Raw genomic sequence first — 12343 nt, 5'->3', positions numbered from 1 at the left:
TGCCGTGGAAGCGAGTCCCCGCTCCGTGCTGTGCTGGTTTAGAACAGCGTGCAGGGATTCACTGAGCGGGTGGCTCGGTTCAGGGGCGGCCTGTGGACCGTTTAAACGACCCCCGTGGGCTGCTTGTGGCTTATGGGCTGCAGGTTGCTGACCCCTGGTTTAAAGCAACTTGTGGTCCTGTTCTATTGCAGCTTAGGTGACAGGTCCATCACTACAGAAAGCACAAGGCCAAAATGGCCTGTAGTCAACCTCTCCTGCCCCTATATTGACAAACCTGAGGCTAAATGGCACTTCTTGATGTGCTAGAATGAGCCTTGGGGCACCCACATTTCGTGAATCCTCTCTTGAATTAGCTGTTCTGTGTAATGCAAAGAATTAATCTTCAAGTGCTGCAGAAACCAGGGGTGTGTACCAAGCACAAGATTCAGTTCAGGCCCTGATTCAGCACTTCAGAAAACAGCCCGATTGGGTCCAAGGCACTTCAGAGGCTGCTGATTCAGGTCAGTCCAGAAGTGCATTTTGGGGGGAAAATGAAACTTTGTGTCTCATTTGCTATTATGAGGCAATTCTTAAAATGTTTACAGCTTCTTGGCAGAAGCAGATGAATTTTGCAGGCATAGTAGGCCGTCTTGAGTGGACATGTCATGCCAAATTACAGACGTATTAAGCCTAGGGTTTTTGTTGTTATGATGCCGGCCACCTTTTAAAAAAGGAAGGGTTATGCACATTTTTTTGGCAGAATTGAATGAAATTTGCAAGCAAGATGTATCCTTTCACATTTCACAAGGATAGTTACAGTAGTTTTCATGTAACTGCAGTTTTGGAGTGGGTAAAAACGGATTTGCTTAATCTCTATTATTTTGTGGACCATTTGTATGAAAATAGCATGTCAGAGAGGCACCCCCAGCTAAGAAAGCAGTTTTTGTTCTAGGTGCCTCTAAGACTGATTTGGTAGGGAGAACTTCCCTCCCTCTGGTTTTGGGGACAAATTCGTTAAAAATAAAAATGACCTACATTGTAGAGGGGACACATTTGGCGCTGTGGTCTAAACCACTGAGCCACTTGGGCTTGTCGATCAGAAGGTCTGGTTTCGGTGTTCCATTGCACCAGAAGTGGTTTAGTCATGCTGGCCACATGACCCAGAAAAACTGTCTGCGGACAAACGCCGGCTCCCTCGGCTTGTAAAGTGAGATGAGCACCGCTACCCCAGAGTTGTGTGTGACTGGACTTAACTGTCAGAGATCCTTTACATTGTATTTTTTAAAAATAAATATTTATTAAAGTTTTCACAATATTACAAAATGAAAAAGAAAAAGGAAAAAATACAAAATAAAAAGCAGTTAAAAACAATTCCAACTTTTTGTCACTTATCTTTCATTTACTTGTTTCCCAGAACTCATACTTCCCTTTTTTGTATTCCAGTTCAATTTATTAGATCAGCAATTCCTTTCCCTCCTTATTTTATCCCGATCTTTAATCTAGATATATTGTAGCATTAAATGTTTACCTGTTAAAAATCCATTTTTTTTTCATATTCTTTTATACCATTACAGCTAGAAACCACTTAACCTCAATCCGACATCATTCTAGCATTCATTAATTTTGCAATATTTCTGTAAATAGTCTTTAAATTTCTTCCAATCTTCTTTCACCGTCTCTTCCCCCTGGTCTCGAATTCTGCCAGTCATTTCTGCCAATTCCATGTAGTCAATCACTTTCATCTGCCATTCTTCCAAGGTGGGTAGATCTTGTGTTTTCCAATACTTTGCGATGAGTATTCTTGCTGCTGCTGTAGCATACATGAAGAAAGTTCTATCCTTCTTTTGCACCAATTGGCCAACAATGCCCAAGAGAAAGGCCTCTGGTTTCTTCAGGAAAGTGTATTTAAATACCTTTTTCAGTTCATTATATATCATTTCCCAGAAAGCCTTAATCTTTGGGCACGTCCACCATTGGTGAAAGAATGTACCTTCAACTTCTTTACATTTCCAACGATCCTTTACATTGTAAAGATACTCCAAAATTTCAAAAGATTTGGTGCATGGGCTACAGGGTTGTGAGAAATAAAATGAAAACAGCGGTGGTCAGCAAACTTTTCCAGCAGGGGGTCAGTCCACTGTCCCTCAGACCTTGTGAGGGGCCAGACTATATTTTGAAGGGAAAAAAATGAAGGAATTCCTATGCCCCACAAATAACCCAGAGGTGCATTTTGAATAAAAGCACACATTCTACTCATGTAAAAACACCAGGCAGGCCCCACAAATAACCCAGAGATGCATTTTAAATAAAAGGACACATTCTACTCATGTAAAAACACACTGAATCCCGGACCGTCTACAGGCCGGATTTAGAAGGTGATTAGGCCAGATCCAGCCCCCGGGGCTTAGTTTGCCTACCCATGGAAAACAGCTTCAGGTTTGTGTTCGGCTCAGCTCGCACCAGAAGTCACAGAAACAATGCAGTACTAAAGCTAAGGTTCCATCATTAGTGCAAGAATTTCTCCTTGCTGGGTGGAATGTACTCTCCTCCTTGTCCCATGTGTCCTCTACATTTGTTTTGTGGCTCCCTCCAACCCTGTGGAGCAGGTTTGGGGATAGAGTGGGGTTTGCTGGTGGAGGAGAAGGAGAGGGAGGGAATCCCCTTGCACTAGCACTAACCCTTGCATTTATGCAAAAATTTAGTTGAATATTGCCTTAAGTTCATAGCTGATTTGACAGAAGTGGAAATGTAGCCATGCCCAACGTTTTCCAAGCAAGCACCACTAGCAGAAGTAGCAAAGTGGATGGAACAGAGAAGTGCTTTGATTGGAGAGGCCTGGTAAAGCCATCCCCAATGATGAGAAGCTAGACTTGTCAGACAAAAAAGAGTTCTCCTCCCCCCTGGAATTTTCCTTATACGGCAAGGAACCTTTCAATTTTTGCAGACATGCTGTTTGTTGTTTCTTAACATCTGATTTGATTTGGAGGTCCCTGCTTCAGTTCAGAGCTCTCAGTTTCAACTTTCAACAAGCCCTGCTTTGGTTCTTTGATATGGGATTCATCCAGACCCAACACACACCCCAAACAGAAATGCAGACAGGTTGCTGAAGGCCTCTGTCTACTGAGAAGAGCCTCATCATTGTCTCTGGTGATGACAGTACAGTGATACCTCAGGTTAAGAACGTAATTCATTCTGGAGGTCCGTTCTTAACCTGAAACTGTTCTTAACCTGAAGCACCACTTTAGTTAATGGGGCCTCCCGCTGCCGCCACAGCGCCACGGCGCGATTTCTGTTCTCATCCTGAAGCAAAGTTCTTAACCCGAGGTACTATTTCTGGGTTAGCGGAGTCTGTAACCTGAAGCGTATGTAACCTGAAGCGTCTGTAACCCAAGGCACCACTGTATTTTTTTTAGGGGGGGGGCACAAATAATTAAAATGAAATATGGCCATACACTTTCAAAGGTAAAGGAGGGAGTCTGGGAAATCCAGTAGGGTGTAGTGGTTAGGGTGTGGAAATAGGACCTGGGAGATCAGGGTTCAAATCCTCCCTCGGCCATGAAGCTCGATGAGTAACGCTGGACCAATTACTCACTCTCAAACTTAATCTACCTCACAAGGTGGTTGTGGAGATAAAATGGGGAGGGAGAGAACTATGCATGCCACCTCAAATTCTTTGGGGAAAAGACAGTATATAAATGTAAAAAAAGGGATGAAGAATGGTAACATTCCCCTTTTAGCCACCTGTCCAAATTTCAGAGCCGAAATTTCTTTGGGCAGAAATCTTGGCTCAGTTCCAATCTGTTTCCAGATCCAGTTCAAGGTGCTCATGTTGGTGTTTAAAGCCCTGAATGACTTAGGTTCCAAATACAGTGGTACCTCGGGTTAAGAATTTGTTCTGGAGGTCTGTTCTTAACCTGAAACTGTTCTTAACCTGAAGCACCACTTTAACTAATGGGGCCTCCTGCTGCCGCTGTGCCGCTGCTGCACGATTTCTGTTCTCATCCTGAAGCAAAGTTCTTAAGCTGAGGTAATATTTCTAGGTTAGCGGAGTCTGTAACCTGAAGCGTATGTAACCTGAAGTGTATGTAACCCGAGGTACCACTGTAGCTGAAAGTCTGCCTCCTTCCCTATGAACCCTTTCAGGTGTTAGATGAGCACAGGGGACTCTCTTAGTAGTTCCACCACCCTCTGAATCTTGAGGAGCTGGTGGCTTGGGATCTCCTTGTGGAAGCCCCTAAAATGTGGAGTTCCCTCCCTGCAGAGTTTCCTCTTGCACCTTCTCCATGCAGTTTTTGCTGTGTGTCGGAGAGACTGGTCTTTGGCACTTGAGATGTATGTTTTGGGACCCACCCTATTCTTGTGATTGCAATTTATTTTAAACTTTTAAAATCTTTTATTGATGTGTTGCTGTATAAAGTTTTAATGTTGTAGCCAACCTTAGAGTGAAAGGTAGACTGATGGTGGTGATATACTTTGGGATAATTTGGGTTGGGGCTCCAGGTTCTTGTTTTTATATCTTTGGTGGCCTTGTCGGACCATCTCTGAGGATGGCTCCAGCCCTTTGTCTTGCCAAACCAAGTGAGAATCCAGGCTAGCTTGGCGAAAGTGGAAATTGGACGCTGGGATTCTGACGGGAGACAGCCGAGCTTGCAGGCACTCAAGTAACAAATTGAACAGTGAATATCTTAAGACGGCTCTGGTTTATTGTCCAGATCAGGTCAGCGGAAAAAAATATTGGGAGGCTGAACAAAGAGATGGGCTCCTTTAGCAGATAAATGGGCTGATCATTTCATATTGAGGAACAATCTCTAAAACATAGTTTACTGTGCAGCTGAGGGCTGAAACATTTGCTGATGCCAAGAGCTCCTGCTCTGACCCTAGGCGCGAGCGGAATTAAATGGTGCGCTGTTTTTTGATGGTTAAACTCCCTGAAGAAGACACACCATTTGTTACCGGGGCTCTGATGAAGTAAAGTGTGGTTTATATGTACAAGGCCGGCCTTCAGCTCATCTCAGAATGAATGGAGAGGTAAAATTGAATTTTACACTCCTGCTGCTATGATTAATGTTCGGGCTGTCAGGTGCCGCTTTGGACCACAAGGGGGCGCTGTGGTCTCACGGTCTCGGATCTTTTCCCCTCTTATGCAGAGAGACGCCAAATGGAAGGGAGTCTGCATAAATGAATAAAAGGTTGCAAGAATAAACCTGTTACAGCAATAAATTCCCTGCACGCCCACCTCGGTAAAAATCCTTTGATACGAGGCAGTACCTGACAAAGGAATAAACTTGTTAGATGAATAAAAGAGACTGTGTATGTTAAATCACAGCTTTTAACACCACAGCCCACAGCGACAGAGCTGTGGGCCAAAAGCAGAATCTCCACAACAATCACATTGCATCTGGTGAGGGAAGATGAAACCCAATAAAACTGGGCAGGATAAAATATTAAATATTATTAGCCCAGTGTATGTTGCACTGTCTGGTAATTTCACACACAAACACACGTATTCAAATTTATATCACAATATATTAACTCATCCAATTACAACCTATCATAAATATACCCCCTACAAGATTCCTAATAATTTATTATCTTACCCTTCCTCGAACTACCTCAGGGTGGTATATCTACCTTCCCGGTTCATCATCATAAGGCTCCTGTGAGGTGTGTTAGAGGACGCGGGTGGCGCTGTGGTCTAAACCACTGAGCCTCTTGGGCTTGCCGATCAGAAGGTCGGTGGTTCGAATCCCCGCATTGGGGTGAGCTCCCATTGCTCTGTCCCAGCTCCTGCCAACCTAGCAGTTGGAAAGCACGCCAGCGCAAGTAGATAAATTGGTACTGCTGTAGCGGGAAGGTAAATAGCATTTCCATGCTCTCTGGTTTCCATCATGGTGTTCCATTGCACCAGAAGCAGTTTATTCATGCTGGCCACATGACCCGGAAAGCTGTCTGTGGACAAACGCCGGCTCCCTCGGCCTGAAAGTGAGATGAGTGCCGCAACCCCATAGTCGCCTTTGACTGGACTTAACTATCAGGGGTCCTTTACCTTTACCTTTACCATTAGAGGGAGAAATCATGACTGGCCCATAGTTACTGAGTGCGCTTCATTGTTGAAAGAGGGCAGGGGGGATTTCAATTCAGTTTCTAGACACTATACCACACTGTGTCTCTTATGTACTCCTTCTTGCATGGTAGCTGAGTAAATTCAGTATTTGCCTACTGGAAGACTTCATCTCTGCACTTGCAACGATTTTGCTATCTGAGTTGAAGGACAAGATGTAGCCCCGCTCCCCAGAAGCTCGCTGGGGACAGGGCACGACACCCAAGGTCAATAGGCGGCATAGGGCAAGCTGTGTTTTCTAACACCTTGCCGCCATTGTCTGCTCCACCCGAGGCAGCTTCTTCCCTCTGCCTAATGGTAGGGCTTGTTTCATCATAGCTTCAGTTTCTTTCCAACTTGCAGAATAGAACAGAATCATTTGTTTTGGGAGCTGCTTCCTTCTGTCAGAGAAGCGCGGGGAAATGCTTGCTGTGCTTCTGGCTAACATAATGGAACAGCAGGGGTCGGCAACCTAAGGTCGATGGGCCACAAGTGGCCCATGGGTCATTTAACCAGCCCCTGAGCCACCAGCTCGGCAAGTCCCCACGTGCTGTGCTAAAGCAGTGCAGCGCGGTGCGGGGACTCGCTTTTGCGGTGCCAGAAATCGCTTCTGCGCATGCGCCGGAAATCGCATCTGCGCAGATGCATGTGCAAACTGGCCCACAGAGGGATCTCCGCTGGAGTGAACCAGCCCAGGTGAGGTAAACCTTGCCAACCCCTGTGGAAGAGGGTTTGCACATCTCCCCGGGGGCAAGATGTGAGAATCCTCCCCTCATATGTAATTAATTAATTAATCAATTAACGACGCTCCCTTCACCCTCAGGTCCCAGGGCAGGTTACAGCATTAAAAACAATATTACACTGACTGTGTACACAACTATAGCATTAAAGCACATTCGAAGCACACATTTCCCTCAAAGAATTCTGAGATGTAATGATTCTTTTCAATTTAGTTATATTTTATTGAAATTTTTCTGTGGAGAAAGAAAGCGAAGGAAAGGAAAAGAAGGCAAAACAAAAAGAAAAAAATTGCTTGAACCAGTGATATCAATACGATATATGGGTATATAAGTAGGTAGTATGATTGTTCCGACAAGTATAAAATTATTCACTAGTCATTGTTGCTTTTCATACATGCATTCCATTCTGATCTTCTATAATGTTAAGTGTTGAAGATACTTTTGGGAAATGTCTGTGCAGCAATAGGGCTGATAGGCTAAGTGGAACTGTAGTCGGAAGCATCTGTAGGGCAGAATTTGGGGGAAGCTAATATAGGCTAAAGTAAAGGTAAAGGGACACCTGACAATTAAGTCCAGTCGCAAACGACTCTGGGGTTCCAGCGCTCACCTCGCTTTACAGGCTGAGGGAGCTGGCGTTTATCTGCTTCTGCAGACAGTTTTTCCAGGTCATGTGGCCAGCGTGACTAAGTCACTTCTGGTGAAACCAGAGCAGCGCACGGAAACACTGTTTACCTTCCTGCCGGAAGGTATCTACTTGTACTTTTTGCCGTGCTTTCGAACTGCTAGGGTGGCAGTTCTGTGGAGAAAGAAAGCGAAGGAAAGGAAAACAAGGCAAAACAAAAAGAAAAAAATTGCTTGAAACAGTGATAACAATACGCTATATGGGTATATAAGTAGGTAGTATGATTGTTCCGACAAGTATAAATTTATTCACTAGTCATTGTTGCTTTTCATACATGCATTCCATTCTGATCTTTTTGCCATGCTTTCGAACTGCTAGGGTGGCAGGAGCTGGGACCGAAAAACGGTAGCTCTCCCCGTCACAGGGATTCGAACCGCGACCTTTCGTTCGGCAAGCCCAAGCGGCACAGTGGTTTAACCCACAACGCCACCTGCATCCCATTAATATAAGGCTACCTTGTTTTATATCAGGGATTTGAAGCAAAGATCACATTGTAGACATTGAAATGCCTGGCTTTCCCTGCTCACTGTACTGTATTGACCTAAATGACTACCCAATAAGTTCCCAGACAACTAAAGCACAGTGCAGTACATATCTAACCCCTTCTGTCCCCAGGGACAACTTTTTTTCTTTTTGCAAGTTAATAGAATTGTGCATAATTGGATCAAAGAAATTGAAAGATGTAGTCCAGTTTAGGTCACAGGGCTCCTTCCTCTTCATCCAGGCCTATCAAGATCTCTTTGCATCTCTGGCGTTTTTAATCAATATCTCTTTTTCACACTTTGAATAATGATGGTGCGCTACTCCCTCTGCAAAGACAAATGTGTATTTCCAAACCTCTCCATTTAACCCTGCCCCCAGCTTCTCATTTATAAATATTGCATCCGAGGCTGAGCTGTATTCTTGTACACAAAGTTTAGTTTGCTAGTTTCTGAGTTGAGAGTGAGCTATCTCTAGGTATCTCCTGATTTCTCTAGGCTCAACCAGTCCATGAAACAGTTTAGCCCTGATAGGAGGAAGATGTGGCCTGAGAAATCAGTAATTAAGTATGGTGTGGGGAAAGTAGATGGAGAATTTTTGTCTCCCTCTCTCATAAAATTGGAACTTGAGGCCATACAATGAAGCGGATTGCTGGAAGATTCAAGATAGACAAAAGAAAGTACTCGTCCAGCTCATGCCCGATTGGCTCAGAAATTACATTGATTTGACTCATTTCCAAATCACTCTGAATTTTTTCACAAACAGATTGAGATGACATCAGTGGCGTAGCGTGGATTGTCAGCACCCGGGGCAAGGCAAGTAATTTGCGCCCCCTAACCCGAGTGAGCCAGGTAGGGGCAGAGAGCTGCGAGTGCGAGCGCCCCCTCAGATGTTGCGCCCGGTGAGGCCGGCCCCCCCTGCACCCCCCACGCTACGCCACTGGATGACATTGCACAATGCCATCAGTTGTACTGGGGTTGTTTGGAAGGGCTGCACACAGGAAACCATTTTTTTCTGGGGGGGGGCAAAGGTAAAGCCCACCATCTAAGACAATAATACAGTGGTACCTCGGGTTACAGATGCTTCAGGTTACAGACTCCGCTAACCCAGAAATAGTGCCTCGGGTTAAGAACTTTGCTTCAGGATGAGAACAGAAATCGTGCTCTGGCAGTGCAGCGGCAGCGGGAGGCCTCATTAGCTAAAGTGGTACCTCAGGTTAAGAACAGTTTCAGGTTAAGAACGGACCTCCAGAACGAATGAAGTTCTTAACCCGAGGTACCACTGTATTTGGAAGAATATTTCCAGTGGCTTCTGCCGCAACAATTATTATACAGGCCTCAAAAACAACTGGTGGGAGAGAAACAGTGACTTGCTGCTAAATAATCTCTTGCTCCAGTGGATCTCAGTGGTGGGTCCTGACATGGGCGTAGCCAAGGGGGGCAGCTGTCCCCCCATCAAGTAAAACAATAGAAATACTTAACTAACTGACCAATCATGTCGGGTCTGCCCCCCCCCCCCAGTCCATGGGTCCTGAATGGATGTGTGGTAAACTAGGAAGTCTTCTATGACTGAACTGTAGAAGAATTTGAGGGGTTCTAATGCTCTCCTCTCCACTGAGGCAGGCATGGCCGAGTCCTCAAAGCTAGTTTCCAGGGCTGAACTAGGGAGTTTGAGCAAGATGTCATCAGTATGCTTACGAAGGAGCAGTATGACCCAACTGTATTCTTCCTGGGGACTTCAAATCCATCAGCAACACAATTTATTACACAGTATTAATATTAATAGGGACGTGGGTGGCATTGTGGGTTAAACCACAGAGCCTAGGGCTTGCCGATCAGAAGGTCGGCGGTTTGAATCCCCGCGATGAGGTGAGCTCCCGTTGTTCGGTCCCAGCTCCTGCCAACCTTGCAGTTCGAAAGCACGTCAAAGTGCAAGTAGATAAATAGGTACTGCTCCGGCGGGAAGGTAAACGGCGTTTCCGTGCGCTGCTGGCCACATGACCCGGAAGCTGTACGCCAGCTCCCTTGGCCAATGAAGCGAGATGAGCGCCGCAACCCCAGAGTCGGTCACAACTGGACCTAATGGTCAGGGGTCCCTTTACCTTTACCTTTATTAATATTAATATTTCAATATCACAAATATTTAAAGCAACTTAAAATGAAGTCCATCAGCTACTTCCAGCTCCATCAGCTTCCATCTGGAATTACCCAGTTGGGGAAAGTTGTCTTAGTCAATCTCCCTGAATGACTGATGTGTGTGTCGGTGAGTGCCTGAGCACGTGTGTGTGTGCATACATACATACATACATACACACATACACAACCACACACACAATCTCTTTTTATTCCATGGGTGGCTAATCTGTGAACCTCCTAAAATTGTTGAACTGCAGTTCCCACCAACCCTGCCCATTGCCCATATTTGATGGAGATGATGGGATTTGAAGCTCAACTTCGGGAGATCCACATAGGTGAGTTGCCCCTGTTTCATTCTGATTTCATCCATTTTATATTATTGTACTTCCCCTGCCCTGTCTCTGCTGCTGTAAGCTCCTTTGAACAAGAGCTGGCAAAGTGGGCTATATATATTTTGAATAAATATGTCTGAGGATGGGCTCCATCTGCTCTTCCACCCTGGCACAAGGCCCCTTTAATCAAGTGGCTTATCAGGGGATGGAGCAACGAAAATACAGAACAGAAACTTCAATTTACAGTGTTCCTCTCCCTTTTGAAATTGCAGTGATCATCATCATGGGGGCAAAGAGAGAAAGCAAGAATCCCTGTGACAGACAATAAATGGCTGAAGGCTATCAATGAGTCAGTTCCCCTCCAAAAGGAGGAAATTGTTTTTTTGACAATCTGCTGTTGTGGTGGAGGGAGGGGAAAAAAAAAAGGATCCCTGCAAGAACAAGGAGTTTGTGTAGAAGGGGATAAGTTAACATTAAATGGGCATCCGGTGACAGGAGAGGAAATGGTGAGACAGTTGGAAATGCAGAAAGAGAGCTGAGAAAATCGATACAAGATAAGCGTTCAAGGGGTAGCGCTGTTCATCAGGTGACAAAGTTAAAGGCAGCAAGACACTAAAAGGGAGAAAATATCACTGACCCCCTGCAATATTGATCAAACAGCTGAGACACCCAAGGCCAAACTCACCAATAAAGTGAGACGTATCAGCAAGAAGGCTATGAGATCAGATTGAGCTGGTTTGCGAAGGTCTTAAAAAATAAGGGGAGGGGAAAAAAAAAGGCTTAGCTGTGAGAGTTCTTGTTAACCGTCTCCTTTGTCTTGCGAAGTGCAAGGGCTGGGCAAGGTGGAGGCTTAATCATTCCTTGCACATCAAAACTAAAAGTGAGCAGGTACCTACGTTGAAAAGGAGCCCCATTACCTATCGGAGCTCTTAAGTGGGCAGAGTGGGCATGCAATGCAAGCGTATGGCTTGTGAATTGGGTGAGAGAGTAGCATTTCCCTTTTGTGATCACATCCAGAGAGATGCTCGAGGCGTAAGAAAATTAACAACATAGTTGATGATAGGAAGTGCACAACTTGGGTGGAAACAGGTTTCTAGTTCCAATCTCACTAACTAATTTAGAGACGACAAAGACATGCTTGTGCCTTTCCCCCCTCAGAAGATAGAGTCAAGGTGACCTCTCATTTTGAGGTCCAAAAGAGAAGTGTCAGGAGGTTGTAAACAGGATGCAACCTAAGATGTATCAGTCTAGACTTCAAGGGGATAGGGAGGTCAGCAAATAGGTCAAAGGCACAGGGATAGCTTGGGAATCTGGAGGTCTCTTATTCTATCTGTTTTAATCCCATGCAACCCCCTCTCAGCAAACTGAGTTGCACCCAAACTTCCAACTATTGTACAGTGGTACCTCTAGTTGTGGACTGATTCCGTTTCAGGGTGCCGTTCGCACCCCGAAAAGTCTGCAACTAGAGCTCCTCTTCTGCGCATGTGAGCGGCGCCATCGAGTGCTTCTGTGCATGTGCGAAGTGCGCAGATCGCTTCTGCGCATGCATGGGTGGCGAACCCTTCTGGGTTTGCAGCGTTCGTAACTTGAAAGTCTGTAATGAGCGGAACACAACACGAGGTATGACTGTTTATGGATGATACCTGCACTAACAACAAAGACTCTTGCAGCATCTTAAATATGAAAGCGTTGGTTGCAGTAAATATTTTTGTAGGCTAGAGAGCTCTTGCTCCACTTGCTGTTGACCAGTGCTCTGCCCTACCTGTCCCAAGAGGCACCTGCTACCTCTGTTTCGCATGCTGCATCTTCTCTTGATTTCTGTGGTCCAGTTTCCAGCATCTCCCTTTCAAGCCCATTAACTGAAAGCAAGTCGGTCTTATCACTCACGTTTTTTG

This window comes from Podarcis liolepis, assembly GCF_965112155.1.
Source record: "Podarcis liolepis genome assembly, chromosome: 6".
Taxonomy (NCBI): Eukaryota; Metazoa; Chordata; class Lepidosauria; order Squamata; family Lacertidae; genus Podarcis; species Podarcis liolepis.
This window is presented reverse-complemented; position numbering follows the sequence as displayed.